Source organism: Nymphalis io, chromosome 3, assembly GCF_905147045.1.
Source record: "Nymphalis io chromosome 3, ilAglIoxx1.1, whole genome shotgun sequence".
NCBI lineage: Eukaryota > Metazoa > Arthropoda > Insecta > Lepidoptera > Nymphalidae > Nymphalis > Nymphalis io.
In genome coordinates, this window is record NC_065890.1 from 5,390,146 (window position 1) to 5,404,980 (window position 14,835).

Below are 14,835 nucleotides of genomic sequence, written 5' to 3' on the forward strand. Positions count from 1 at the left end.
CGTGATGTCCCTTGTGCGTGTATTTACACTTGCTCACTCATCCTTCCAACCGGCATACAACAATATAAGTAGTGATGTTTAGCGATTGTATATATGGTACCTAAATATTTGTAATATTTTAAGTGAAGCGGATATAAATTATACAATAAAGTTTATAGATCTTATTTAATAGTTGAAGTATGTTCTTAAGGACATTTTATATTCAATTTGTTGTATTAAGGGTCGTAAAATCGAAATAACGTATTTTAAAGTATTTTATTAGACTATGAAATCATTTAACAAGATTCTGCGTGAACTGCATTAGATATCTAGGCAATGTAAGCAGGTGTAATTGCAGCTGCCTAAAACGTATTAAAATCAATCTAGAACGTTCTTAAACTTAATAATTCGGATGCGTTCGAATGAAAGCACATAGACTCCTTAATTTTAGAAATCTTGTAGAGTTCCGTAGATTTCTGAGTTTAAAAATATTTGATCAAATTGCATTATATACCTAATTTTGGATCTCTGTTATGTTTCACAATTACATAAAGGAGAAACATTTGGGTTTTGCATATAACCATTTGTTATATTAAAACATTTAAAAACGAGAATAAATAGTACAAATTGAATATATGAGTATAGTCTAAACTTAAAAAATACTTGAAAAATAGAGACGAGGCTAAACAAAATGTATCTATTAACAAAGTTTGTCTTACACTTTATTAGTATATACTAAATTATAAGAAGTGGAGAGGCACTATTCCAGGGAAAGATATTGTTCGTAAAATCCATAGATATAACAAAAAAAAAGTCTATTTTCGACCACACGCATTGCATAGTTATTGTGATTGTTTGTTACCTGAGAATATCTAATTAATTAATTGTCTTATACCAAAATACATTTAGAAACTTAATTTAAAAAAAAAATAACTATATACTTACATACACAATTGAATTCTCTTTTATGTAATTGGGCTACCAACTAAATAAATAGTACCTGAGACTATAAATACCTGAAATAAAATTTTGATATTATCAGAATAAATAAAATAAAAACGAGTTTTAATTTACGAATAAAAAAAGCTAATTTGATACATTATCATTATTTAAATCAAAGCAATATTTCAAATTCATTTGAAATACACGCAAAAAATACTAACCCGAATGGCCACAGTCCAGTGAAACAAAAACTGCATAGGGTACCCGAATAGGTAGCCATCCGCAATCGGTTCACGGCGCGTGCTACAAACTGTTCCACGTGTCCCCGACACGATTGTTATCAATACAGCTGTCACTGCCACTCGTCTTCCATAGACAATGCGAGCTAAACTTGCTACCACTGCGGTCACCGCGTAGCTCACTTAATTCAAACTTAACGCTATTTATTTTTCTTATTTAAATATGATATTATCGTTATTATTAACCAATATATCATTTATGAATAAATCACAAGGCCAATGGCGATAAGACATTAATTAGATATTAGTAAATAATATTAGAAAAAATATCAAATTTCAATAATATTAGTAAAATTATCAATTAAAATATACAAAATTTTTGTGGTATATGTAAACAATCAGCTTAAATTTTATTTGATCATCAATTCTAAGCCGTCGACGAGTTTCAAGGGAGGGCCACATTCCCTCACACCTCGCGTCAGCTGGCCATCCTCACCCTCCGAACATACCTATTAACTTCAATTGAGTCCGACAAATTTACATGAACCAGTGTGGTTCCTAAATTTAAAAGTAGCAAATGAAAACATACATTTGAAATAGTTTACGCTTTTTTACAAATGTATTTTTAGGACTATAGAAAAATACTCTAAAGCATTATGAACATCAAATTCGAAATGCAATATATAATAATATAAGAACTTAGTAGTAAAATGGACGATGTAAGAGTGCGATACTGGCTACAATAGTGGCAATGTAAGTTAATGTTAATTTTACGAATGGTTCGAGTATTGTAGGCCAAAATAATACTTAAATTTCCTATTACATGTATATTTATATAATACTGATATTTATCTATTATAAATAAATATATTATGAAATAGGCGGATGATAAGACGGGCATATGAGCCACCTAATATTATGTGGTCAAACTTCGCCCATAAATATTAGCTAGATATTGACACTGTAAGAAATAATACTATTTTTACATTGCCAATACACCACCAACCTGAGGAACTAAGATGTTATGTTATTTGTGTCTGTAGTTATACCGGCTCACTTACCCTTCAAATCGGAACACAAAAATAGTAAGTATTGCTGTTTGTCTGTAGAATATCTGATAATCTACCCAGACTGGCTTACACAAATAAAGTTATAATAAGTAAGGAGCAAAATGATATTGAAACAATAACAAAAACGTATTGACATTATATTTTTCAGCCTTAACTGTTATTAAGTAATATAGCATGAAAAAAATGTAATAAATGAATTGGATATTTTTTTTAAATATAAAATACTATATATAAATTATATTATAATATTAGAATACTTAATATATCATCAGGTATATAAAAAACATACGACGACGCGATATCTCAAGCCCTTTTCATGGCTCTACATGCACCCGTGCGCCACTGCGCCATATGGCTGGACCTACCCGACTCAAATCGCTATTATATTGCTTTTAATTGATAACAATTTAAATATATTTGATGATTCACACTTACAAACCTCATTATTATTCATCGACTCATTATCTCAGTGTATTCGTTTTACCGAACGATGTTATCTGTGGCACGAATGCGTTTTAGTTTTGTGCTATTGTCGTCACGCTATTTACATTGTTGATATTAAAAATAACTTCTTCACTTTTGTAAATAGACAGCTAATTAGAATTAGAGAAGGAAGAATGTAGCTATTCGTAGAAAAATCAGAAAAATTGTTTCTGAACGAAAATACATAAAAAATAATCGTCATTTGTAAATACGACTCGATATTGGTATAGTCGTATTTAGTAAAAATAACAATAATATAGAGTTAAGCACAACTAAAAAAATTATCTTTAAAAAAAAACAAAATTTTACACCGTAAATCATACATAAAACAAAGCAATAAAACTGTGTCTGTACATTGAATACATTTATCATAAAAACGAGAGCAGGCGGTAAAAAAGAGTACCAGAATAAAAAACAATAAAACTGAGCTTCACGCGGACGAAATCGCGGGCACCAGCTAGTGTACAATATTAAGAAAATATAATTATCAATACTACCTACCAATAAAATTATTATTCAATATTCCTAATAGTTAATGTTAAGGATTTTAAAGTGAAAAGAAATTATGACCTATAAAGTCGTTCCATTTCGTGGAGAAATTTTATTATTCAATAAAAGTGTGTTGCAACAAAGGAACATTGAATCCCTGTGGTTTTCGGAGGCTATAAATCAGGAGCAAGGACCCTTCGACTAGGCGAGAGGCTTCTTGAACTGTCAAGGTCTTGTTGTGGTCATCCGCGTCTCTCCTCAAGAGTGCAAACAAAACACGTTTTCAATTCACTTCAATCGCGAATAAAGACAACAGTAATTTAAATGAAATTCGATATATTCAAACTAAGTTTTAAAAAATATATAAATAAGATTTACAATTATGTATGTCACATTTGTCTTCGTAGCTCACTTAGTTAAATATTCCTATAAAGTAAATTTAATAGCATATAAAAATAATCATAGAGCACTTTAAATTAAACATCGCGTGTCGATCTCAGATAATAATGCAATTCACAGACCATATTGCATTCGTATCATTAACATAATTGTTAAAACGCATTGTCCTCTTCAGTGATGGCAGATATTTAAATGAGTTAAATAGCTCGTAACCCCTTTAACATACATACGTTTGGTTATCACTAAATATCATATTTTATTGTATTGTTATTTATAATTATTGTTGTTTTGTATAATTGTAAAATTTTAATCGAAGTATATAAATGATTGAATATATATGTCACAGTAAAATTATAAGGAATGTTGTTATAATAAATTTAGAACTTTAGGGCTATTCTGTAAGCACATACTCGAAACGTACCGAAGAAAACGGTCGTGTAATATCAGAAAGTGGTACGCGACATTGACTATAATTAGCCCCTTTTTTTTCGAACTGTCTAGTTGCTGTTGGCCCTAATGGCCTCTACAGCGTCACCGGGCGGGAAATATTCCGGTACCGGGAATCGAACCCGAGCCTTGAGGTAAGAGCCAGGTATCCCAGCCACTAGACCATACCGGAATATAATCCCCATCAATACATACTGCACAGCGACCTTTGTAAAGAGCGACAAAGCCGAAATTAGTCGATTGTCTCTTTTCAATAGTCAATATGCAATATTTGTTGACGGGTATTATATAACATTTCAAGAATACACACATCAAATATATGACTATAAGTCGGTTGTCAATATTTCACGGGTGACTAGTAAGTGACTTTTAGCGGTCCTTACAATTATCTAATAACATAATATATTTATATTATTGTTTGATAATTGAGTTCAAAATTAAAGAGCCAGATGTTTTTCATAAATTTCGAATCGTTTTTTCCGCACTGTCTCACATCTTTTAAGTTAATGTAAAGAATGCTATATTCATTAAATAATTAAGTATATAAATATTTAACATCATTTTCACAAACAGCTATACGTATACGCTATACCTATAACGCTTCGAATGCAAATGTTTACTGTAAGATCGATACATACGCTAACTACATACATCGAACAAATTGCCCGAATATAAATCAATGAATTTATAAGGTAATTATTATTATTATTATTTAAATAAAGTTTTCTACAGTGACTTCAAGGTTAAAGCAATAAAAAATCTAAGCCGTACTATAAGTACCGAATTATCGAAATAAACAAAAACAAAGCATAAATTCACGAAACGGGTAAATACTTAAAACACAGTAACAGCCTGTTAATGTCCCACTGCTGGGCTAAGGCCTCCTCTCCCTTTTGAGGAGAAGGTTTGGAGCTTATTCCACCACGCTGCTCCAATGCGGGTTGGTAGAATACACATGTGGCAGAATTTCAATGAAATTAGACACATGCAGGTTTCCTCACGATGTTTTCCTTCACCGTTAAGCACGAGATGAATTATAAACACAAATTAAGCACATGAAAATTCAGTGGTGCTTGCCCGGGTTTGAACCCACGATCATCGGTTAAGATTCACGCGTTCTTACCACTAGACCATCTCGGCTTTTTTTTACTTAAAACACATAAAAGAAAATTCAGTATCTTTCAAGAGTTAATTATTTGTAAAAAGACACAAAGAGCTTTGACCGCGCACCTCCAAATAATCCTTGTACCAGATTCTATGGGCTAATTGCACTGCTCGTATGAGATAAACTAATTAACAAGGATAGACATGAGATTCCGTTGCTGGGTATTGCGAGCTTATCTGTTAAGGCTGCGTTCATAGCCAGGAGAAAATGGCGTTGTAATTTTAATCTTTTTGAAACCAAATATGATATTATTAAAACCACCAACTCAAATATGAAAAAAATAATCATAATAATAAGTGGAATTTAAATATCCTATGTTTATTAGTCGATGGGACCTTTGCTGGAGACATAGTTTTTTTTAATGCCAAATCGGGATGGCCTGATGATTAGAGCACGTGAATCTTAAACTTCGAATATTAAACTTAAAAGTCGAATTTCATGAGCTGAATTGTTCATAATTCATCTCGTGCTCGGTGTTGTAAGAAAACATCGCGAGGAAACCTGAACCTTATGAAAATCTGTCATGTGAATATCTACCACATTGAAGCATCATAGTGGAATAATCTCCAAATTTTCTAAAAGAGAGTCTCAGAAAATCTTCAAAAGGCGTATATGAAATTATTTATACAAGTTTCGATCTATCATTTCCGCTTCCGCTTCGTTCTGTGCTCATAACTATAACCCGAGTCGCGTCAGCACAAAGGCCTTTGACGCGACGGGGGCGGAGGGCGGCCCGCATGATCGCGCGATCACCGTAGACCCATTTGCGGCTCGTTACACGCTGATAGCACCAAACAAAACACCCCAAGTAATTAGGAAAAGCCTTTTCCAGATAGCGTAAGCACTGTGACTTTTACTCACATATCGCATTGTTTTCGGTTGTTGTTGTATGGTTTTAATGTTTATACGACACGAGTACGACATTTAGAGAAATACTGACTTTACACGGATAAAAAAAAGTCGGAGTGGGAAGCCCGGGGAAGGAATGGGAACGTGGAACGCTACCAAGATTATTTCAGATACCCACCTTATATGTATGTAATATTTGTAGGTGTCAAAAATAGCTATAGATATAAGGTCATCGTCGTTATCGAATAACATATTAATCTGAAGCGATTTCTATTTAAAAATAAAATCGCTGATTACATTTTGCAATTTGGACGATTTGTTTTGGAGTTATAACAAAAGTAATAAGAAATACACGGATAACAATTTCCAAAGTAATAATAAATTAATCATATATATCATAGGATACATGTAACACATAATTATTTTTTTAAAATAAATTTAAATAACGAATATTATTTTCCAACAACACAAAAAATAAAGATTGTACCTGCAAATAAATTAAAAACCAAAATAACATACCCTTTAACGTGCAATTGTTTCTCTAATAGTAAAAGCTGCAAAATTTTACGATCAAACCACAGTCAGAATTCTATGTTTCTATGGGGGTTTTCACACATTAACTGACAAAAAGAATTAAAAAAAGTAATAATTATTTAAAATCAAATAATGCCCATTTTTTTAGTTCAAATTAGGCACAGATAAATTATTACATCCTTCATTATATATATATATATATTTTTTATTAAATAAAAAGTAAGTAATTATATCGATGAATTATTTTATACCTAATTTAATTATCAGCCAAGAAATCAATATTCATATATGGAAACAAGCTGCGCTTGTGAATCGCTTCAGACCACCTGGTCGGCTGTCAATAATACACTTTTTACTACGAATACCAAACATGTCATTATATAGGTGCAAAAAATGCACAACCTTTTTTACTTATAACTTTTTTTATCTGTATTTTTGTTGCAGTTTATTATTAAATAAAAAATATCTATTTTATATTATATTATATATTATGTAAAAATTATAATTACAATGTTTTTTTTAAAAAACAATCCAATAGTTTAAATCTAACTAAAAAAATTTAAAAGGATTTTTTTGGCGGCAAAACTGCTTTTTTTTATTTAACTTAATTTTTAAGCTGACAAAAGTGTTTGGTTTTAAAGTGTGTAAAGTACGATAAAATCTCACACCTTATAAATATAATAAAATAAATCAAATAAATAATAAAGACAAAGGCTGTTTTTTTAACACTTGCCTTTTCTAACAGACTATTAAAAATTAAAAAATTAGACGTAAATAAATATGACTGGCCCGAATATTAGTAATTATTATATGTAATGTAACTTATTATGACTAGTGAAAAAATTTTTAAGCTATACTAGTGCCGTGTCTCAGTAATGTCTAGTCAATCAATGAATGCGGGCCCACAATTAGTAACACGTGCCGCGATGGGAAGTAAACGCGAATCATATATTTTCATATACATTGATTTCAAAATCGATTTATGACACTCGGACAATAAGCTCAATAAGATTTTATGATTTTAATCAATAATAACAGTATTCGTCAATTAACATAATGATATTATGTCGTCGTAATAACCATTATAAGTAATTATTTTTACTAATAATAATTTACCAATAATTATTCAATATATGTGATCTATTTTAATTTATCAAATTCAATACATACAAGATTCTTAGTATACATTTTTCTCCGTATGGCCATCAACTAAAATAACAATTAAATCGAATCACAAATTATTACTCCGTTCACTATAATTGAGATAACAGACTAATGAAAGGAATTAGCACACTCCTCATTTCAGACAGGTTTAACATGTTTTAAGAACAACAGTGGGACAATTGTCAAAGTTTCTTTTTCATAAATATATTACATCTGTAACGAAATTATTACTTTAGCGTTTAGCGTATGTTACCTAGTATTCCCGCGGCACCAGGCTAATTGCTAAAGTAAAACCGCCACACTTAACCTGTATTATTACATATTATTTTTTCTATTCCTCGCGGAACTTATATTTATGTTTCCTTTAAAACAGTTTTTGTTTTGGTAATGATACAATATTTTAAAACCACTACTTTTCTCGTAAATACTATTTCGAGCCGTATTATGTTGAAGCAATTTCAAGACACTATCTTCTTTTATTTTTGAGTCTTTTTTCATAGTAACTTAAATATAGTTTATTGTTATTTGTCTCAAAGCTACTGGAAACATCTAAGTGTTCATTTTTTATCACCCATTTATTATACAGGAAAATCTACTATTTTATTTCTATGAATCCTAACTCATGCATCACACCTGTCTGCCCATAAATGAATATACAAAGAGGCAACATATACAAAGAGCAGATTTTAAAGCTTGAAACACTTGATTTTATTCATCGGTAATAACAAAAATAAATGAATAAACGAGCTTAAGACTTGAAATAGCTAGACCAGTTACAAAGGTTTAGAACGTTAAATTAAAAAAAAATGTTGCGGCTAAACGTATTGGATTGTAAAAATGACTAGCTTTACGGGTTCCAGAAACCTAATATGGTGGCATATTGCTATGGAAATAAGAACAAGATCTTTCTAGAACAACAATCTATAAACAAAATAACCGTAGATTCACAATATCATCATTTTTTCTTCGGGTCAAAATTCTTTTTTGAATAAAGCAGCATCACACTTACATATTGATCGCCAAATTAGAAACTACCACCGGTTCAGATAAAAAACCTTGACTTTCTAAGAAACGGCAAAATAAACTCAACGGGGTTTTTTCCTTATGTATTGTATTTGTTTACAAATTTTCATAAAAATAAATTTGTTATCCCCTAAATTGGTCGGTGGAAATCTTATGAAATACAAGCAGTAGATATGTTACAGAATTGTTACTTTATTAAGAGTTTTAATGTTGCCACTTACAAAATAAAAATTTTTTTTTAATCCGTTCAGTAGTAAAATACTTTTTAAAAATGCATATTTTGTAGTCATTCATTTTAAAGCAATCCTGACATTAAATAGCAAAATGTACGTTTGTATTTTGATACTAACTAATATTATGTTTAAATGCTTAAAACGTACATAATAATATTCAAGTTAATTAGTGACTGATTTTATCAAAGAACAGCCTAAACTATAAGACATATAAACACATATTATGCAAATATGCTCTTCCGTTTCGTAATATAGAGGCGCACTAAGAAAATATTTCGCGAAATCTAAACATTTAAACAAATGAAGAATGTCGAAACCCTAGAGAGGGTCTCTAGGGTGTCGACATTCTTCATGTCTGCAACATTAACAGACCCATCCGTTCATAGTAGTATTATATTTGGTACATATTTGTATGTAGAATTAGAGATACGCGCATGCGATTAACGCTCAAATATATATTTTTCCAGTTTTCATGATCAAAATAGTGACGGGTAGCGCTAGGAATTTATAAAAGTCGTATTTACTATAAAAAGCTTAGTGCTCTCCACTATTTACTTTTCTTTTTATATGGCAGTCGATATAAAAATCATCACAAGTTCATCGTTCGGTCGGAGCACATCTGGATACGGGGACAATCTATTAACATAGAGTTATTGCGTAATAATCTAGCCGGCAGATGCAAGGATGATTGCACTAGGTAGATATATTTAGCAAACAGGTGCTGCCCACGTGGACGGACAGGGTCATAAGACTTTGACTAATATCTTTGATAAATAAATAATAATTTTAAAAGACAATTATTTATGTGATGAGTAAAGATTGCAAGGCATTGAATAATTATAAGTAACAGATATACGATCGATACGCACCGCGCCTGTCAAATTTTCGCCTTGCAATGGAATTCATTTTTTAATATCATATTGCATTATTGTCGTTTAACTGTTAAAATATGCATAAACAATTAATAACGCTCATGTGACATTTTTTTAATATATATTAACTAGCAAGCATACGTTTAATGCTTGAATTACCCTAAAAGAGGTGCGCTAAAATATTCTCCAAGCTCAAATGTACACCAAATATCTTGGTGATCGATTCATAGTATATATTGTCTGTGCTAGAATGCCATGGAAGCAGCAAGTTACAACAAAATGTATAAAATATGAATTACCAATATTTGGCCAAATTTATATTTAGATTGATTATCAAATGTAGAAACTAAATCTGTCATTTTAATTGTATTTTTTTATTATACTAGAACATTTGTGTCAACCCTATTTTAATATGTTCTCTTAACTAGATTAACCAGTTGTTGCGATTTCATTTTATGAAATTGCATAATAATTATAAACTTGCCAATAGTAAATGTATAAATAATAAATAAACAAAACATTAAGGTGCCTGACTGCGTTGACACATTTTATAATTAAAAATCCTTCAATATGCAAATGAAAATCGCAAATCTTACTTAACACGTTTTGACTTTTATAATTCAAAATAAAAGTTCTACAAATTTATTACACACGTCATAAACTTATAAACAGTAACAAAATATTAAAAAAAAACGTTTAGAAGTACCTACTACACCTACCTTTTAGGTTAGCCTGAATTAGTTGTAAAAACGTAACTTTAATTTGTTACAAGTTATGACAGACTCCACGAAATTCGATTAATAGTTTGACGCCATTAATCGGGCTTTTACTTAAATGATTCTAAAACTATTTTGTGCGTGTATATTTTCCTGAATATCATTTATGTATTTAAAATTTTGCAGCGTAATCGATAACTTTTTAGGAGTATCTAATTGAGAAAAAAATTAACAACCAATCAAGTCATCTGCAAGTCTTTATAAGGCGTGAGTACAAACACGAGCCACGATTAGATAAAGATATATTGAATCAGGCAAACGCAGGTGGTTTTCCTTGTAGAAAAGTTTTTGCACAGATATCCAAAGCAGCTGTGTCGCGAAAATTGCGAGCCCCTATGCCTACATCTACTAATAATCTAGGAATTAATAGCCAATTGCTAATGACAAAATGGAAATGCAACGTTTGGTCAAAGACAAAGTAATTACCGGTAGTACGTTAGAATCTAAAGCAACATACGGGTGAAGGCACGTGTCGCGGACACAGGGCCGGTGTGGATTTTTTATAATTTAAAAAAATACATACATAAAAAACATAATCATTATAATTATATTAATCATTATTTATCGTTTTTAAAAACGACTACCTTAACGGATAATAAGAATTTATGCACAATGCTTATTAATCCGCATCGAATTATTTTGTTTTGAGTTTTTTAATATTTTATTTTAATTAATAAAATTACTTTATCCACTGTTTAGAAATAACAAAGATGATAAAGGTATAATTATAAATTGCTAAACGTTCTAACTAAATATTAGAAGCATATAAAAAGAACACTACTTGTTCACCGTTATTAATGAAATGAAATCATCTTATCAAATTATTATTTTTTCAAATAGACTTAAATAATACTTTTGAATCGTCAAGCACTACCACGATTATATTAGCCTGATTATGTTTATGTGTTAATACGAATTTATTGTTTTCATATCCCTTTATATACATACTCCTTTTGTAAGAAAAAGAAAAGTATGGCTCAGAAATAGGCTTAATTTAATAATCGGAAATCAACGGACTAACGTTTGTCGAAATAAATATTTTTTTATTTTATTTTTGTCATTAAGAAACGTATCTATCTAGAATTTCGTCAAGAAATATGGACGTAACACATTACACACGGCACTTATTCTTTTTATTAAAAATAAAAAATTACAAAAACAAGATAAAAAACAATTCAATAATCGTTTCTTAAATATCTTGCCTAACGTGTTAACTTGTTGCTCATAATAGATAATTCAACTAACCTGCTTCTAATAGTTGAATACGAGATAATCTTAATTGATTAAAAATATAATTTAAATAACAAACATTTTAGGATATTAGTTTTTACTAACAATACTCATCAATAGGTACAGCAAATCAAAATATTGCAGAGCTTTTGTACTACCGCACATGCGCTCTCAATATTGAACGAATGGGCTCCACAAAACGCTTTTCATTTCGTTTAAATCGTTCGCGCATTTTGTGCGCACACGCAAGATGAGTCAGAAATACGGACAAAGACTAATACACTAGAAATCAGTAACAATTAAATAAAAATAATAAAAGTCAAAAAATCAAAATTATTTCAAATGAATGAGATGATTAGTATTATTAGGTTTATAACTTCACGCCAAACCGCAGAAAACAGATAAACCGTATGACATAAGATATGTATAAAATAAATTCAATACTGTAAGGCACAAATAATAATTAATAAAATATCAATTACATATATGTATTACATAATATAAGCGGGCCCGTAAACTGCAGGCTGGGCAAAGGCCATATCATCCCATTTAAGGAGAAGAATTAGGAATAAGTTACTTCACTCAGCATCAGAGGATGAACCCGAAACGTCGTCATAATGTCTTAATTCTTCAGTATATTAAGCGCATTAGATCAATTAAAAACAAAAACAAACAAAACGTAAACCCGCATTGAACCTGCGATTTCGGCTAAGATGCACTTGTTCTTTCCACTGGATCAACAGGAACTGAGGTCTTAGCTGATGGTCAAAATATTGTGTCAAATTTCTATTAAATTTAAATTTCACAATAAACAAAACGTTATTGTTTATAATATTAAAATATACTTCTTTTTGTGATAAATACTATTCTGCATATCATAATCTTTGGCCGCGCGTAATTAGTAGCGCAGTGAGCGTTGTCTGCGAGGAATTCTTTTGAGAGGAGACAAATGAAAGAGGCTACGAGCGAGCATCGTCCCGATCAATGGGATATCGTGTGTCGGCCACCTGCGCGCCGCCGCCGCTCCGCCGCCCGCCGGCTCTTTCAACGGGCACGCTGCAGTGGTGCTGCGCTTGGGGTATTCAGTGAATACATTTTAAATACGTATAAGTATATTTAAAGTTAAATGAAATTTTGTTTAATCAATTACTAATGTGATCAAAAAATATCAACCCAAAGAAATGGTTTCTTTTAAATAACTATTTAGTAATATAATATGCATTGTTCTTTCCTAGACTGTAATTAGAGTAAGTATTTTATACGTAGCAAAATAAACGCAAACTGCAATATTAGCAGTAACAATATTGTTCGGAAATCGATTTGTAAAATAGAAAAGATCTCACACGGCGATATCGTCCCCCGAATACCCCGCTGATTCCTGAGAACGTCACTCATTACCGGTAATATCGATACATGGATGTAAGTTAAAATTATCGATCGTAGCATATTGATGTTATCAACCACAAATTGCGGTTTGTGTGGAAAATCATTTATTTTAGCGACAAATTCGAATATAGTAGTAAATATAGTAAAACACATTAAAAATTAAGGACGTAACATTTGTAAGAGCGCAAAAAAGGATTAAAATCTTATTTCGCGTTTCTTTAAGCATGGTGTAGAGTAATTGATTAAAACTAACATTGTTAAGCCAAGCCTCATATAAAAAAGAAACAATTAAACACACGTTAAACAAAATAGTTCTAAGGAAAATTATCATTGTTAGAGAGAAAATAGAAAATACTTCGAACGGGTGAAATTTTTCTGCAGTTTGGCTCACTCGCTATTTATTATTACGTCCCCTTGCTGTAAAAATAACCCACATCCGTCTGGGTATACTTTTTATTAAGTATCAAAAATACTTTATGGTATGACATTCTATTAATTAACTAAAGCACTCGCTAGGTCTCTTTTATTAGCTGTTGTTAGATTCCTTTGTTTAATTTGCCTCCCGAATTTATACCCAATAAGTCCATAACTCAAACCATCGTTGCTATATAGCACCACGCTTCTTAGTACATTAAAGAAAAATAATCCCTCATATCAAAAATATCTGCTACTTACAGCATTCAAGAACTCATTTACAACGATGTAAAGTATATTAGCTCAAACTCTCTCTGACGCCGCCATTATAGGTCAGTGGTCAAATTAAATCTGTCGTCCATCGGTTTTGGTATCCTTTAATATATTAGCTAAAAAATCATGTTTGGAAAAATGCAACGTTTGTGCAAGCATTTTCATTTAAACAAACATATCATATGTAATTTTTATACACTTAAATTGAATTATATTCTGAACGGATCGATTTAAAGAATTATTAATTAGGTATATATTTGTGCGATTTACGCGCGTTACGTGCGCGGTCCATAAACAAACATAATTATTTGTCTTGTCTATTAAAAAATATGTATTTTCATTATTATAGTCAATATCAGACAAACAATAAAAAGACCGTAAATGATCCACAGCTGAGCAAAAGCTTTTTTTCATGTTAGGATGAAGGTTTGAAGGTTATGCTTTTGAGGAGTTACCGTGCGGATTAGTATTCATATGTTTCAGAATTTTATCATATATTTATAACATGCAGATTTCCGCACGATGCTATCCTTCACCGCTGTTGTGACATGTTTATTAACTAAGCTCGTGACAACTCAGATGTGCTTCCTTGTTCTATTGACTGTACAAATTCTACTCTTACTCTTTCACTTGATATTTCTATAAAAAGTAAAGGGTTTTGTTTGTTTGTGTATGATTTATCTTAAAATTTCGTCCTGATATTTATAGATTGCGATGAACGGATGCGATGGAGGCGTGGCAGATAATTCTAGACTTATTTTACTTATGATGAAAAATGTAATAACTACTTTTAGAAGTTAAACAAACACTCGACTTACCTTACTACGGTCAACCTCACCCCTGCTCTTCGTAACTTTGTTAATACCAT